Genomic DNA, 14,703 nt, shown 5'->3' on the forward strand with positions numbered 1-14,703 from the left:
TGTGCCAGAAAAGTGTCAGGTGGCATGCTCATTTCCTTCTAACTTTTAGTACTGCCTGGCTTAACTGCTGTAGTTCTGTGACTAGGCTTCAGGGCGTTGGTAATGGGGACTAACTGGGGGAAGGGGCAAGCTGCTGCTGGTTGCATGCTGCTGGTCTGAGCAGAGAGAACCCTCGTGCTAAGTCACTGCCCTAATGCATTCACTCTGGCTGTACATATAATGTGGTGCTTGAATCCAGAGTGTTCACTTGTGGTACCCTAAGTATGACTTTGAGTGGAACTACCTTAGAATCTTATTTTTCCAATTAACTTGACAGTCTCTAGTCATTTCTTTTGGCTCTTGTCCTGGATATTTTATTCTGCCTTAAGTGGTTTTTAATGGATTTTAAGCTCTCAGTTATCATTCATTCAGCACAACTTTATTGAGTGCCCACTCAAATGTATGCCTGGCACCATTGTAGGTGTTAAGTGTCTTTTGGTGTTTCTTTATTAGAAACTGTCGATTTTATAAATGTTACTCAGTTGAAGAATGTCAATTACTTAAAGTCTTTTTAAAATTAATTAATTTATTTTTAAGACAGACTCTTGCTCTGTCACCCAGGCTGGAGTGCAGTGGTATGATCTCAGCTCACTGCAACCTCTGCCTCCTGGGTTCAAGCAATTCTCCTGCCTCAGCCTCCTGAGTAACTGAGATTACAGGCGTGCGCCACCACACCCAGTTAATTTTTGTATTTTTAGTAAAGGGGGGGGTTTCGCCATGTTGGCCAGGCTGGTCTCGAACTCCTGACCTCAGGTGATCCACCTGCCTCAGCCTCCCAAAGTGCTGAGATTACAGGCGTGAGCCACCATGCCCAGACTATTTTTTAATGTTTGAAGCAGGGTCTTGCTCTGTCATCTGGAGTGCAGTGACTTGATCTCGGCTCACTGCAGCCTTGACCTCTGGGGCTTAAGCTATCCTCCCACTTCAGCCTCCCAAGTAGCTGGGACCACAGGTGTGTGCCACCATGCCTGACTAATTTTGTTTTATTTTTTATAGAGACAAGGTCTTACTATGTTGCCCAGGCTAGTCTTGAACTCCTGGCCTCAAGTGATCCTTCTGTCTTGGTCTCCCAAGTGCTGGGATTACAGGCATGAACCACTGTGCCTAGCCTATTTATTTTAATTTTTAAATTTGGATAAGACTTTATATAAATTTCTAGGCCAGAAAAACCAATTTTGGTTTGGGTACTATATGGTCATTGTACAGGAACAGATGTAAATTAACAGAAGATGTGACCTCTGCTCTTGAGGCATTTAGAATGGTATGGAGAAAACAATAGGCAGTACAAATTATTGAAGAAGTACAAAAACTATTACAGACTAAATTAGCTGTATGTAACTACCTACCTAAGTGCCGAGGGGCTGTTTGGTCAGTAGGGTTTACAGCTCCCGTTGGAGCAGGTTTTGCCCTTATTTTTTTAGCTTTGTATATAAAGATATAAGCCAGCAGCTTATAAATGTGGTTGTTTGTAATCTTGGGGATTTTTCTCCCTGGGCTGGTCTTATTTTTTGCTTAAGACATAATAAAATACTCTGGGTAACTGATTTTTATGGAGACGAGAAAAACTTAAGAGGTAGTCAGCTCAGTAAAGCAATAGCAGATAGTGGTCTGATCCACCTCGTTTGTAGAGGCCAGGGGAGTGGAGATGGTGGTGTTCTTGTTTCTGCCTCTTTTGGGCACTGAAGCAAGAGAGGCTAAATATGAAAGCCCTCCTTTAGTTGATATCAGCTTGCCTTAGGTTAGCAAAGTATTTAAAATATGAGCCTCAATTTCTTCAACATATAAAATGAATTTGATAATACCTCCTTGTGGGGTCATTATTAAGGATTGAGAGTATGGATGTGAAAGTGCTTTGAACTATGAAATAATGTATAAGCATTAGGTATTATTGTCAGGCGTAGTGGCTCATGCCTGTAGTCCTAGCACTTTGGGAGGTCGAGAGAAGAGGATCGTTTGAGGCCAGGAGTTCAAGACCAGCCTGGGCAACATAGCAAGACCCTGTCTCTACAAAAAAATAAAAATAAAAAAATTAGCTGGGCATTTTGGTGCACAGATACTTGGGAGGCTGAGGTGGGAGGGTCTCTTGAGCCCAGGAGCTTAAGGCTGCATTAAGCCATGATTGCACCATTGCACTCCTGCCTGGGTGACAGAGTGAGACCTGTCTCCATATATATATATATATATATATATATATATATGTTTGTTTATTTATTAGGAGGTATATTATTTAGAGCGTAGGAGGCATGCACTTCTGAGGCCCTTGTCAGGATATCTTCTAGGGATCCTGAATTTCAGATGATTCTGGGCATTCAATAATTGGACTTCCTAGGCTGGTGCCGTGTCTCATGTCTATAATTCCAGCATTTTGGGAGGCTGAGGTGGGTGAATTGCTCGAGCTCTGGAGTTTGAGACCAGCCTGGGCAACATGGTGAAACCCCATCTCTACAAAACATACAAAACTTAGCTTGTTGTGGTGACACATCCCTGTAGTCCCAGCTACTCTGGGAGCTGAGCGGGGAGGATTTGCTTGAGTCCAGGGGGTTGAGACTGCAGGGAGCCATGATTGCACCACCGCACTCCAGCTTTGGTGACAGAGCACGACTCTGTCTTTAAAAAAAAAAAAAAAAACTACCAACAAAAAACAAAACCTGGACTTGAGCTGGTGATAATAAGAAAAATACTTTTATTTAATGTTATCTGAAAGGGTTGTATATGTGGGAGATGAATTATTCTTTCTTATAAGTTTATATAAGTCCATTTATACATAAGAGTCTTCGTAAGTATAGGCACTTGTAATTTTCAGTAGTTTGGCCGTTGAACATTTACTGAACTGTTACTGTGTGCCACGTTCTATGCACATGCTTGGATTCAGAGATGAAATACATAATTCTGGCCTTTCAGGAGCTCAGGGTTTGGTACAGGAGAGTAACAAGTAGACAATTATAATACAGAATGATAAGTGCTATACTAGAGATAAACCTAGGGTTTTTCAGAAGGGCTTATTCTTACTTGATTCCTCTCAACATCCTCTCCAGACTTTGTTTAAAAGTTGTAAGAGATATCTTAATGAGGCCTGGAGAAATGAAGCAGTTTGCCTAAGGTCACACCCATAGCTTGTTATTTTTAAAGCTAAAACTAAGATCTGAGTTGTCATACTTGCTTTCACTTTCAGTTATGTCCTAGCTAATCAGGAGGCCGAGGCAGGAGGATTGCTCGAGCCCAGGAGTTCGAGGTTATAGTGAGCTGTGATTGTGCCACTTCACTGTAGCCTGGGCAACAGAGTGATACCCTGTCTCAAAAAAAACAAAAAAAACAAAAAACAAAAACAAAAAAACAAAAAAACAAACAAAAAAAACCACAAAAAAACAAACAAAAAAACAAAAAAAAGAGCTAGTCACATCAGGTCCTTAAAAAAATGTTGACTGTTTATTTCACACTGTACCAGGCCAATGGCAGTACAAAAGAATAAGGTGGTCTATAATTATGGTGTAGTAGGGATAGTAAGTATAAAAAAAGGAGAAATTAGCATCAAGTCAATTCAACTAATACTTTTTAGTAACTTGTGTGTGAAGCTCCACGTTAATTGCTACGGGGAATATAAAACAACATAGGACAACCTACCTGTGGCTTTTTCTTTAGGAGATGGTGTCAGATAAACCTGTAATGCAAAGTAGACTAAGAAAATTGCTCAAGTAGAGATACAGACAAAGTGCATTGGGAACATAGGCCCAAGAATCTTAGAATATTAGAACCAAAAGGACAGTTAGAGGTGATCAGTTCTAGTGGTCTTTAGTTACCATTTTGGAGACATGGAGCCCATTTGGTTAGAGAAATTTGAGGAACCTTGCAAAAATCAGGGAATCAAGTGAAATTAGGATGACAATATAAAATTTTCAGCTGCCAGGAAGAAGAGGACTTGAAATAGGCAGCCTTGGATCACAGAAATAGAGTATTGTAGAACTGAGGCCTTTTTAAAGTAAAACTTAACACCTAAACTGGCCAAAGGTAGACCCACTGTACCTATGACAATAACCATGTTTTATTGTGTACAAAGTACTTTCACATACATTCTTCTGTTTGGTCCTTATAATCTTGTAGTCAAGACACATTGTCATTTCTGTGTTACAAATGAGGAAACTATTCTAGTAAGTTGGAGAGACAAGAGTAGAACTCAGGATTCTACTGCCCATTGTACTACCTGGTGTGTGAATGTGAGTGAGTTTTAATTTTAATTTTAATTTTTTTTTGAGATGGAGTCTTGCTCTCTTGCCCAGGCTGAAGTGCAGTGGCGTGATCTCAGTTCACTGAAACCTCTGCCTCCTGGGTTCAAGCAATTCTGGTTGCCTCAGCCTCCTGAGTAGCTGGGACTACAGATGTGCGCCACCATGCCTAGCTAATTTTTGTGTTTAGAGATGGGGTTGCACCATGTTGATCAGGCTGGTCTCGAACTCCTGACCTCAAGTGATCCACCCACTTTGGCCTCCCACAGTGCTGGGATTACAGGTGCAAGCCACCATGACTGTTTGTTTTTATTTATTATTATTATTTTTTGAGATGGAGTCTCGCTCTGTCGCCCAGGGTGGAGTGCAGTGGCGCAATCTCAGCTCATTGCAGCCTTCACCTCCCGGGTTCAAGCAAGTCTCCTGCCTCAGCCTCCTAATTAGCTGGGACTACAGGCGTACGCCACCACGCCTGGCTACTTTTTGTATTTTTAGTAGAGACAGGGTTTCACCATGTTTGCCAGGTTGGTCTCGAACTCCTGACTTCGTGATCTGCCCGCCTCGGCCTCCCAAAGCTCTGGGATTAGAGCCGTGAGCCACTGTCCCCAGCCTCCTGTTTGTTTTTAATAATGTAGACATTGACATGAGACGTGTTGGCAAGTGTGACTTAGTAAAAGAAGGAGATAGACATAGTTATAGCTACAAGAAGGAACTTAGGGCTTAGGGGTGGGAGGCAGAACTGGCATGGAGCCTGATTATTCTGACTTGGGCATCTTCCTTGCCCTTTTGGATGCTGCCTTATTATACCTCTGGCCCCACCCATCCACCTCTCTTAGTACTTATTTAAAATTATTTCTGCTGTAACTGGGCAAGTTACTTTCTCAAGGTGTTCCCCCCCCGCCCCCCCCAGGGCTTCCTGATGTGCCGAGAGAGAGAGAGAGAGAGAGAGAGAGAGAGAGAGAGAGAGAGAGAGGAAAAAAAAAAACTTAAGAATGTGTACAGTGATGAAAAGAAAATCAAATTAATATGTGTAGGGTATATTTTCATTCAGGCATTATGTGCTTAGGCATTTAATGTATATTTTTATATAATCCTTACAACAGTCCCATGAAGTTTAGATGTAATCTCTATATACAGTTGTGGAAACTGAGGTTGTGAAGTTTAATCACTTAAAGTAATATGTGACTGAATTAGAATAGAACCCAGATAATCTGACTTTCAATCCCACGTGTGGTTTTCCCTTATAGCATGTTGCCAGGGCAGCAGGCAGGATGGAGAGAGAGTGTGGAATAGAGACAAAGGGAAATTCCCTAGAAGCAATAAAATGGAAATAAACTTGTTACAGGGGGTAGAAATAATAGTGACCCTGTAAAATATGCCTTCAAATTAAAATAGCAGCAGAAAACCTTTTTCACTCAGGCTCTCTAATAGGTACAGCTTAGTATTCTTCTTCTGATACCACCAAGTATATAGAAGGGCATTTTAATCTTCCGTTTTAAGAGATGAGATACACTTCTCCTAAGGGAGATCAGATGCATGTAAAACAAAAAACTTCTAGATTGATGCTCTGGGCACTTAACAGTCAGTACAAGGGAAGTCACATTCTCTGAGTTGAGTGTGAAGGTAAAAAGATTTGAAACCTTTGGGTGACTTGCACCTCCTAAGACTTGCAGCTCGTACATGTGACAGACAGTGCTAGGATAGTACCCTCATTAAACAAAAATAACAACAAAACTGATCCTCAACTCTACATTTTCCTTATCACTTTCACACAGGCAAACTTTTCTTTCTTTTCTTTTCCTTTTCTTTTCTCTTTTTTCTTCTCTCTGCCTCTTTTTTTTTTTTTTAACAGTCCAGTGGTCTTTTACTTTTTTACACCTTCTGATTTGGCCAACTTTCTTTCATTCATTTATTTATCTGGAGGCAGGGTCTTGCTCTGTCACCCAGCAGTGATGAAACCATAGTTTACTGTAACCTTGAACACCTGGGCTCAAGCAATTCTCCCGTCTCAGCTTACTGAGTAGCTAGGACTACAGGCATATACCACCATGCCTGGCCAATGAAACAGTGTCTCACTCTGTCCAGGCTGGAGTGTAGTGGCTCCACTCACTCTGTCCAGGCTGGAGTGTAGTGGCTCCACTCACTGCAGCCTCAGTCTCCTAGATCAAGCGATCCTCCCACTTCAGCCGCCCGAGTAGCTAGGACTACAGGCATACGCCACCACACCTGGCTAATTTTTAAATTTTTTTAAGAGACAAGGTCTCACTATGTTGCCCAGGCTGGTCTCGATCTCCTGAGCTCAAGTGATCCTCCCATCTCAACCTTCCAAAGTGCTAGGATTGTAGGCGTGAGTCACTGCACCTGGCCTGGTTTTATTTTTGGAGAGATGGGGTCTTGCTATGTTGCCCAGACTGGTCTCAAACTCCTGGGCTCAAGTGATCCTCCTGCCTCAGCTTCCCAAAATGTTGGAATTACAGGCTTTAGGCACTGTGCTTGGCCTTGGCCAACTTTCTCTCCGTAGGTGAATAACAATTTTAGATGTGATTCTGTTGCTAAACTTCACAAACATGGGCAAGGAAGCCTAGTCTCAATTATAGACCACTGGTTAGAAAAGGAAACAGCAGGGCCGGGTGTGGTGGTTCACGCCTGTAATCCCAGCACTTTGGGAGGCTGAGGTGGGTGGATTACTTGAGGTCAGGAGTTTGAGAACCAGCCTGGCCAACATGGTGAAACCCCATCTCTACTAAAAATACAAAAATTAGCTGGGCGTGGTGGCATGCACCGGTAATCCCAGCTACTCGGGAGGCTGAGACAGGAGAATCGCTTGAACCCGGGAGGCGGAGGTTGCAGTGAGCCGAGATAGTGCCACTGCACTCCAGCCTGGGCAACAGAGCGAGACTTTGTCTCCAAAAAAAAAGAGGAAGTAGCAGAGCCGGTTCTTTGAGTGCCAGCTTTCAAATAGATACATTAATCTCAACCTACTTTTATCAATTATTTATTAATAAGCACTCCCAAAGTACACAAAAGTTCTTAAGTTCTTTCTAATTCTGATCTTGTTTATACTCTTCTTTGGTAAGGTTTCTTTGGCAAGGTGAAAAATAACCTGACACATAAAGATGGGATTGCTGGATTCTAGTTTTGTTTGTCTGTTACTAGCTTCCTAAAAAGGTCTCAGAAGTCCCTTTGTTTACTCATCTGTCATATGAGATAAGAGTATTTGCCTTCTCATCCTAAAGGTTACGTAGATTTAAAAAGTTATTCTGGGAGAATTAGAAGCACTTTCAGATGAAAGACATTATTTTACAGCAGTCCTCTATCATAGATAGGTACTGAAATATCTATTATTGATGCAATTTAAGTATTAATGGCAAGACTTATAGAAAATTATTTTAAAAGTTTGAATAATTTATATAACATGAGGTACTCCAATTAATCAAATGATATGCCTCTACTTAGATCTTTTCGGACCTGTTTATAGTTTCTACAAGGGCAAATGGAGATAGCATGGTTAAGGATGTCATTCATAGTGTTATTGGAAAGGACAATAGTATATCATTGTTAAATATCATTTAGTCTGGCCTTTTTGTTTGACTGATGAAGCTGAGACCCAGAAAGTGTAAAAGACACATCTGAGGTCCAACAATGTCTGTGGTAGAACTAGAGGCCGCCACCCGGGTTTCTCACTCCCCATCCAAGTTTTTCTACACTTAGAGGGTGTGTTGTCTTACTCTCAGTTTCCCGCTTTAGTCAGAAAAGATCACTGGCTCTAGATTCTCTTTCCTTCTTGTTGGCAAGTGGGGTTGGGAGGAGGGAAGTGAGCAAAAGGCAGGCCTTAAAGAAATTGACATGTCTTCTGCAGCTTATGTTTTTTTCTTCCACTTTTATCTAGAGTGTTCTGAACTCCAACATGAAGTGACTTGAATGTGAGAAGCGACTCAGTCAGTGATGGCATTCAGGGAAGCTGCTTTTAAAACCACCTAGGTTGGTTCATACATAGCAAGCTGCTGGCACTTCCTTAGCCCCGTACCCCCTGATTGGTCCCCACCCCATCCTGCCATCGGCCTGTTTACCGTGTTGGCTTTTTGGTGAAGAGACTGCACAGGGCAGAAAAATTATTAAAATCCTTCCTGGCTTTTTTCCTGAACAATCCTGAATGCTACTTCAGTAATTATAGGAGGAAAAATAAAATTATTTTCCCCTTGCTTCCTATATAATTTAGGACCACTAGAAAACTCTGTGATCCCAAGTTATTCTGTTTCTCTCTGATACCAATTTTTCTGATAACAGAAAATTATCCCTGTGTATACTTTAGTAAAGGGTCTGAGGGTGGTTTTTCTAGAGACTGAGAATGACCCAGAGTTGTTTCAGTTTGAATCATTTCTATTGTTCTGCTTCCACATTTCACTGACTCTTTCCTCTGTCATCTCCATTTTGTCCTTAAGCCCATTCAGTGAATTAAAAAAATTCAGATACTGTATTTCTGTTCAAAAATTTCCACTTAAATTTTTTTTTCAGTTTCTCTTCTGAGATTTACTGTTTTCTCCTTCATTTTGAGCATATTTTCTTTTTTTTTTTTCTTTTTTTGAGACGGAGTCTTGTTCTGTCGCCAGGCTGGAGTGCAGTAGCTGAATCTCGGCTCACTGCAAGCTCTGCCTCCCGGATTCAAGCGATTCTCCTGCCTCAGCCTCTCAAGTAGCTGGGACTACAGGCGCGCGCCACAACACCCGGCTAATTTTTGTATTTTTAGTAGAGACGGGGTTTCACCATGTTGGTCAGAATGGTCCCGATCTCCTGATCTCGTGATCCGCCTGCCTCGGCCACCCAAAGTGCTGAGATTACAGGCATGAGCCACCGTGTCCGGCCTTGAGCATATTTTCTTTTACTTCATTGATCTTAGTTATAATAGCTCTGTTAATATCTTTGTCTGAGAATTTCAGCATCTGGGTTGTCTTGGAGTTGCCCTCTGCTGATTGTCTTTTCCTTTGCAAATTGCAAATGGGTTTAATTTTTCTAGGTGTTTTTTGTTTGTTTGTTTGTTTTTGTTTTGTTTTGTTTTGAGACAGGGTCTCACTCAGTCGCCCAGGCTGGAGTGCAGTGGTGTGGACATGGCTCACTGCAGCCTTGACTACTGGGCTGAAGTGATCCTCCTGCCTCAGCCTCTCAGGTAGCTGGGACCACAGGCATGTATCACCACACCTGGCTAATTTTTTTAAATTTATTTTCATTTTTTGTAGAGACAGTGTCTCACTGTGTTGCCCAGGCTGGTCTCAAAAACACTTTGGGCTCAGATGATCCTCCTGTCTTGGCCTCCCAAAGTGCCAGGATTACAGGCATGAGCCACCGTGTCCAGATGCTTTTTCTAGTTCTTTATGTAATTTGGAATTGTATTCTTCACACTGTGAATGTTGTATTGTGGAGACTTTGGTTTCTGTTGATGTTTTTAATTTAGTAGACAATAACTCAGACTCAAAACTGCAAACTCTGTCTCTGTCACACCTGCAGTGGGTCGCAGTTCAAATTTCAGTTCAGTTCTTTTCTCTTTAACTGAGGTCTTTGGATTCTGCCCTATGCTTGCATGGCTCAGGGTTCAGCCAGAGACTGGGTAGAATTTACACACAGAACCTGAGACTCTCCTTTTCTAGCTCTTTTTTTTCTTACTTCCATGATCTGTGGCTGCTCTGGGCTATTTCTTCAGGACAGAAAGCCTAGGGTTTGTTTTTTGATTGGAACTTCAGCTAGACCAGCCTCAGGCTAGAGATCCAAAAATGAGGAGTTCTTTCCATGTCAGCCCTTTCTTCCAACTTTCAACTTACTTTCAAAATCTGCCAGCCCTTGTTCACTTCACATAGTTTTTGTGTTTTATCCAGAGTATAGTTGTTGTCTGTGGGAGGGTCATGCTGAAAGCAGAATTTCGTACTGACATTTTTATCTATTATCAAAGTGTTTGGGGGACAAAAATGTTCACTTGAGCTTGTTTTGTAAGCTTGGGCAAGTCTCCTTTCCTCTCTGGGACCCACTTGCTCCTCTGGGAAATGAGGTGGTTGGACTCTGTGATCTGTAAGGATCCTTCAGTCTCTTCTTCTAGGCAGACAGACACGTACACACATACTACCACCACTATCACCACCAACAGTAACAGAAACAATAAGTGCCAGAAGAGATGCTTGAGGGAAGTGATGAGGATGGATCTGTCATGGTGGAAAGCTCTCTGAAGCGGCATCACTAAGGAATTTGAGAATGTTTACAGTCATCCTCTTGTTTTGGGGACAGAGGGCAACTACGCTGAGGAAGCAAGAAGTAAAAGGCATTCAGAAGAAAGAAATCAGTTACTGCTTACTTCTACCCCTTAGAAATATGAGAGAACGTAGACAGTTGAAAACAAATCAGGATTAGCTGGAGTTCCTCTTTCCTTTTGGCAGTGCATTCTGTCTTGTTTTGAAGAGAAAAGCCCCTGGGCCTTAGTAACATGTCAGCAAATTTGGCAGTAGGTGGTAGGTGCTGGGACAGTAGATTTTAGCAGGGGCGCTATCACTGTTAGGGCTGCAGAGACCTTAGGGGAGATAGACCAGATTTATGTGACCATTTCTTAGAGTTCAGAGTTTTTATGTAGGAGAGGTTTTAGGCTATGCAGAAGAAGATGAGTGTGTGTGTGGGGGGGCGGTGTTTGTGTGTGGGTGTTGTGTGTGTAAGGTGGGTGGGGAGGGGGAAAGAGACAGGTGGTGATGGGGTAGGACGGAAAGTCTGTGGAACTGTCCTAAAACTATTTGAATACCAATCACACTTACTTTAACTTCCATTGATTATTTTTTAAAAGCAGAGGGTGGAGAGCTAAAGATTCCCCCACATCCACCTAAGCTATCTCTTGGGTGCCGCCTTGGTATAGATCGTTTTTAAAATTATTTTTAAAGATAGAGCGTCACTCTGTCATCTAAGCTGGAGTGCAGTAGGACAACTGTGGCTCACAGCAGCCTCAAACTTCTGGGCTCCAGGTGGTCCTCCCGTCTCAGTCTCCCAAGTAGCTAGGACTATAGGTGTGCATCACCATGCCCAGCTAATTAAAAAAAAAATTTTTTTTGTAGAGATGGGGGCCTTGCTTTGTTGTCCAGGCTGTTCTTGAACTCCTGGGTTCAAGCAATCCTCCTGCCTTGGCCTCCCAAAGTGCTGGGATTATAGGCATGAGCCACTGTGCCTGGCCTAGATCCTTTTTTATACTTATTTTCTAGCTGTTTTTATTATCAGTAACTTTTTTTTTTTTTTTTTTTTTTGAGACAGCGTCTCCCTGTGTCGCCCAGGCTGGAGTGCAGTGGCGCGATCTGGGCTCACCACAAACTCCGCCTCTTGGTTTGAAGAGGTTCTCTTGCCTCAGCCTACTGAGTAGCTGGGATTATAGGCACATGTCACCATGCCCAGCTAATTTTTGTATTTTTAGTAGAGATGGGGTTTCACCATATTGGCCAGGGTTGTCTTGAACTCCTGACCTCAGGTGATCTGCCCGCCTTGGCCGCCCAAAGTGCTGGGATTACAGGCGTGAGTCACGGTGCCTGGCTGATATTATCAGTAACTCTTCTCTTTGGGAGGCCAAGGTGGGAAGATTGCTTGAGGTCATGAGTTTCAGACCAGTGTGGGTGACATAGTGTGACCCTATCACTACAAAAAAAAATTCTTTTCAAATTTTATTCGCTTGAGGCTTGAGTTACTACTGTTCCCCTCATCTTTTAAGCTGTTTTAAAAAAACTCTTATTATTTGTCCATTGTAATTCTAGCCGCCTTGCTCTCTGGGAAGATAGAGGCAGGGATGGATGTGTGTGTGTGTGTATGTGTGCGTGTTCATGCATGCGCGCAGGTGCATGTATGTGTGCATGTGTGCATGTTTTGGTGGAGGTGTGGAAGTTGGATTAAAGGGACCAATAGTCTTGGAAGGCAGTCACAAGATGGCTTGCAGGGATGTGTAAGGGAGGCAGTTGTGATGAAAGAAGGGAGGATAGTTTGAGTGTAAGATCATGTACAAAAGCTTTAGGTTTACCACTAGCTTAGAAGCTACCTTTCCATTTTCCTCAAGAGTAAGATAACACAAGAAGTTTGACCCAGATCTTCCATCTGTAGTAGCTCTTCTCTAATTTTAGGGGTAAGATTCAATGGGATGGTAGGCTTTTCAACTCTCCTATAGAAGGCTGCTTGTTTCAAAACTGGAGGGTAAGTTTGCAGAAAGAAAAGCTCTATTTTTAGTTCTAATTGATATTGGGTGGTTGAGGGCTCTTTTGAGGACCGAGTCTAGAGGGCAACAAAATGAGAGCCAGCATGGTGAAGGGACTTTCAAAGTCAGACAGACTTGAGTTTAAACTCTGTCATTTAATAACAAGCTGTAAGACCTTGGACAAGTCACTTCTTGAAACTTAAATTCTTTATCTGTAAGGTAGAGGTAACATTATCTTCTTATTGTCTTATATAAAACATAAAGCATAGTGCTCAGGGTTGGTAAATACTCCGCAGATGTTTTTTTCCTATCTTCTAGAACATCTTATTTTTAGTAGAATCCTTGCTTTTCTGCTAAATAATTGTGTGACTCACCCTTTCTAAGTTTTAGTTTCCTTCTGTAAAACAAGGACATTTAACTGAAGGTTGAGTATCCCCTTATCTGAAATCCCTGGGACCAGAAGTGTTTTAGATTTCAGATTTTTAAAAAAAAATTTGCATGTATATAGTGACATGTCTTGGGATAAGACCCAAGTCTAAACATGAAATTCGTTTATGTTTCCTATACACCTTATACATATAGCCTGAAGGTAATTTTATTTTTCCCCAGGGAACATTGAATAAACCTGAGTATTGTGTGCCTGTATTTTGACTGCAACCTATCAGATGAGATCAGGTATGGAATTTTCCACTTGTGGAGTCATGTGGGCACTCAAAACATTTCAGATTTTGGAGCATTTTGAATTTGGGGTTTTCAGATCAGGGATGCTCAACCTGTAGCTGATTTCTGAGATGCTTCCTAGCTGTAAGATGTCATGTACATTTTTAGACTGTTGAGGAATGTTCGGGTGTTTTAATTTAAGCAAAGACAGTGGGTTCTACCCTAGGACCATATCATCTTATAGGAAAGGGGAAGTCTCCTACAGCCAAATTCTTTCTTGACTTTCCTGAGAGAGACATAGCCAGCTTAGCCAGGTTCCTTTAGTGTCAGGATCTAGATGCAGATCTTACCTTGGCCCCTTGGTGACAGTGAATTGTATGTGAAAGTCTTTGGGACAGCCCTCTGGGTCACCTCAGTCTTGGTATGATTCATGCATTACCTATCTCTTCCATTCTGTTTATATTCTATCCAGGTCAAGAGACAACTGCCTTTGAAAGAGAGTGAGTGACTATTTCCAAAACAGCAAGCATAGGGAGAGCCGCCGGAAGTATTGACGGAAAGCTTGAATTACCTACATGGTAAGTATGTTGTACAGTGAAACCTGGGTGTACCAATGGAATTGGGTGGTTTCTGAAGCCACTATAATTTTGCCACTACTGGAAGTGGGGAGGAAAGTCAGTATTTGTGATGGCCTATTATGAACCAAATACTATGCTGAGTACTTAACCAACCAACCTGATGAGGGTGAAAAATCCTTGCATGAAGTCAGCAACCGTAAGAATTAGGCCACCCTTAAGAAGTAGCTACCATTTACTGAATATTTACTCTATGTCGGGCGCAGTCCTGTTGGACATGTTATCTCCCTACCAACCCTGTGAGGTAAGTACTGTTGTCATCACCACAAGGAAACAAGCTTAAAGAGGTTAAATAACTCTTCCAAGTTCACACAAGTAGTAGAACTAGGTTTCAAACCTGCATTATTTTCTTTCCTTTTTTTCTGAGACTGGGTTTCGCTCCCATTGCCCAGGCTGGAGGGCGGTGGCATGATCATGGCTCACTGCAGCCTTGACTTCCTGGGCTCAGGTGATCCTCCCACCTCAGCCTCCCTAGTAACTGGGACTACAGGTATGCACCACCATGCCCAGCTAATTTTTTTGTAGAGACTGGGTCTCTCTGTATTGTCCAGGCTGGTCTCAAACTGCTGGGCTAAAGCAGTCCTCCTGCCTTAGTGTCCCAAAGTGCTGGGATTACAGGCATGAGCCACCACCCTAGTGCGTTATTTTCATTACACTATAATGTTTCCCTTTTAAGAAAGTTACTTTTTGGTTGAGGCTGTGACTGATTTAACCTTGGAAAAGCAAAGCAAAATACAAAACCTTTTGATCAACAATTAGGTTCTTTTCCTAGCCATTTATGGATTTTATGTGCCAATATTTTATTGGTTGGTGTTGGCTAAGGCAGAGGAGAGCACTAATGAAATAGAAGAGATAGAAGTGAGAACTTGAACGGTCAGTGGCCAAGAGACCCGGTGGTCTTGGTTGCTCCTGATAGCTGGATGATAGTTAGGGAAAGCTTCCCTAGGAAAGTAGA

The 14,703-nt window shown here is 42.2% G+C and overlaps 1 protein-coding gene across 17 annotated transcripts in view; it reads left to right on the forward strand.

Moving 5' to 3' along the window:
* LUZP1 (leucine zipper protein 1) overlaps positions 1-14,703 on the forward strand; it is a 93,277-nt gene that overhangs the window by 55,498 nt on the left and 23,076 nt on the right. For 5 of the 17 annotated variants that reach the window (XR_010147742.1, XR_010147740.1, XR_010147749.1 and 2 more), the window contains exons 2-3: positions 8,149-8,240; positions 13,586-13,691. The gene's annotated coding sequence lies outside the window, so the exon portion shown is untranslated. Of the gene's footprint in view, positions 1-8,148; positions 8,241-13,062; positions 13,129-13,585; positions 13,692-14,703 lie in introns of all 17 variants that reach the window. The other 12 variants (XR_002944116.3, XR_010147744.1, XM_063784821.1 and 9 more) reach the window with 3 other exon arrangements.

Source organism: Pan troglodytes, chromosome 1, assembly GCF_028858775.2.
Source record: "Pan troglodytes isolate AG18354 chromosome 1, NHGRI_mPanTro3-v2.0_pri, whole genome shotgun sequence".
Classification (NCBI taxonomy): Eukaryota; Metazoa; Chordata; class Mammalia; order Primates; family Hominidae; genus Pan; species Pan troglodytes.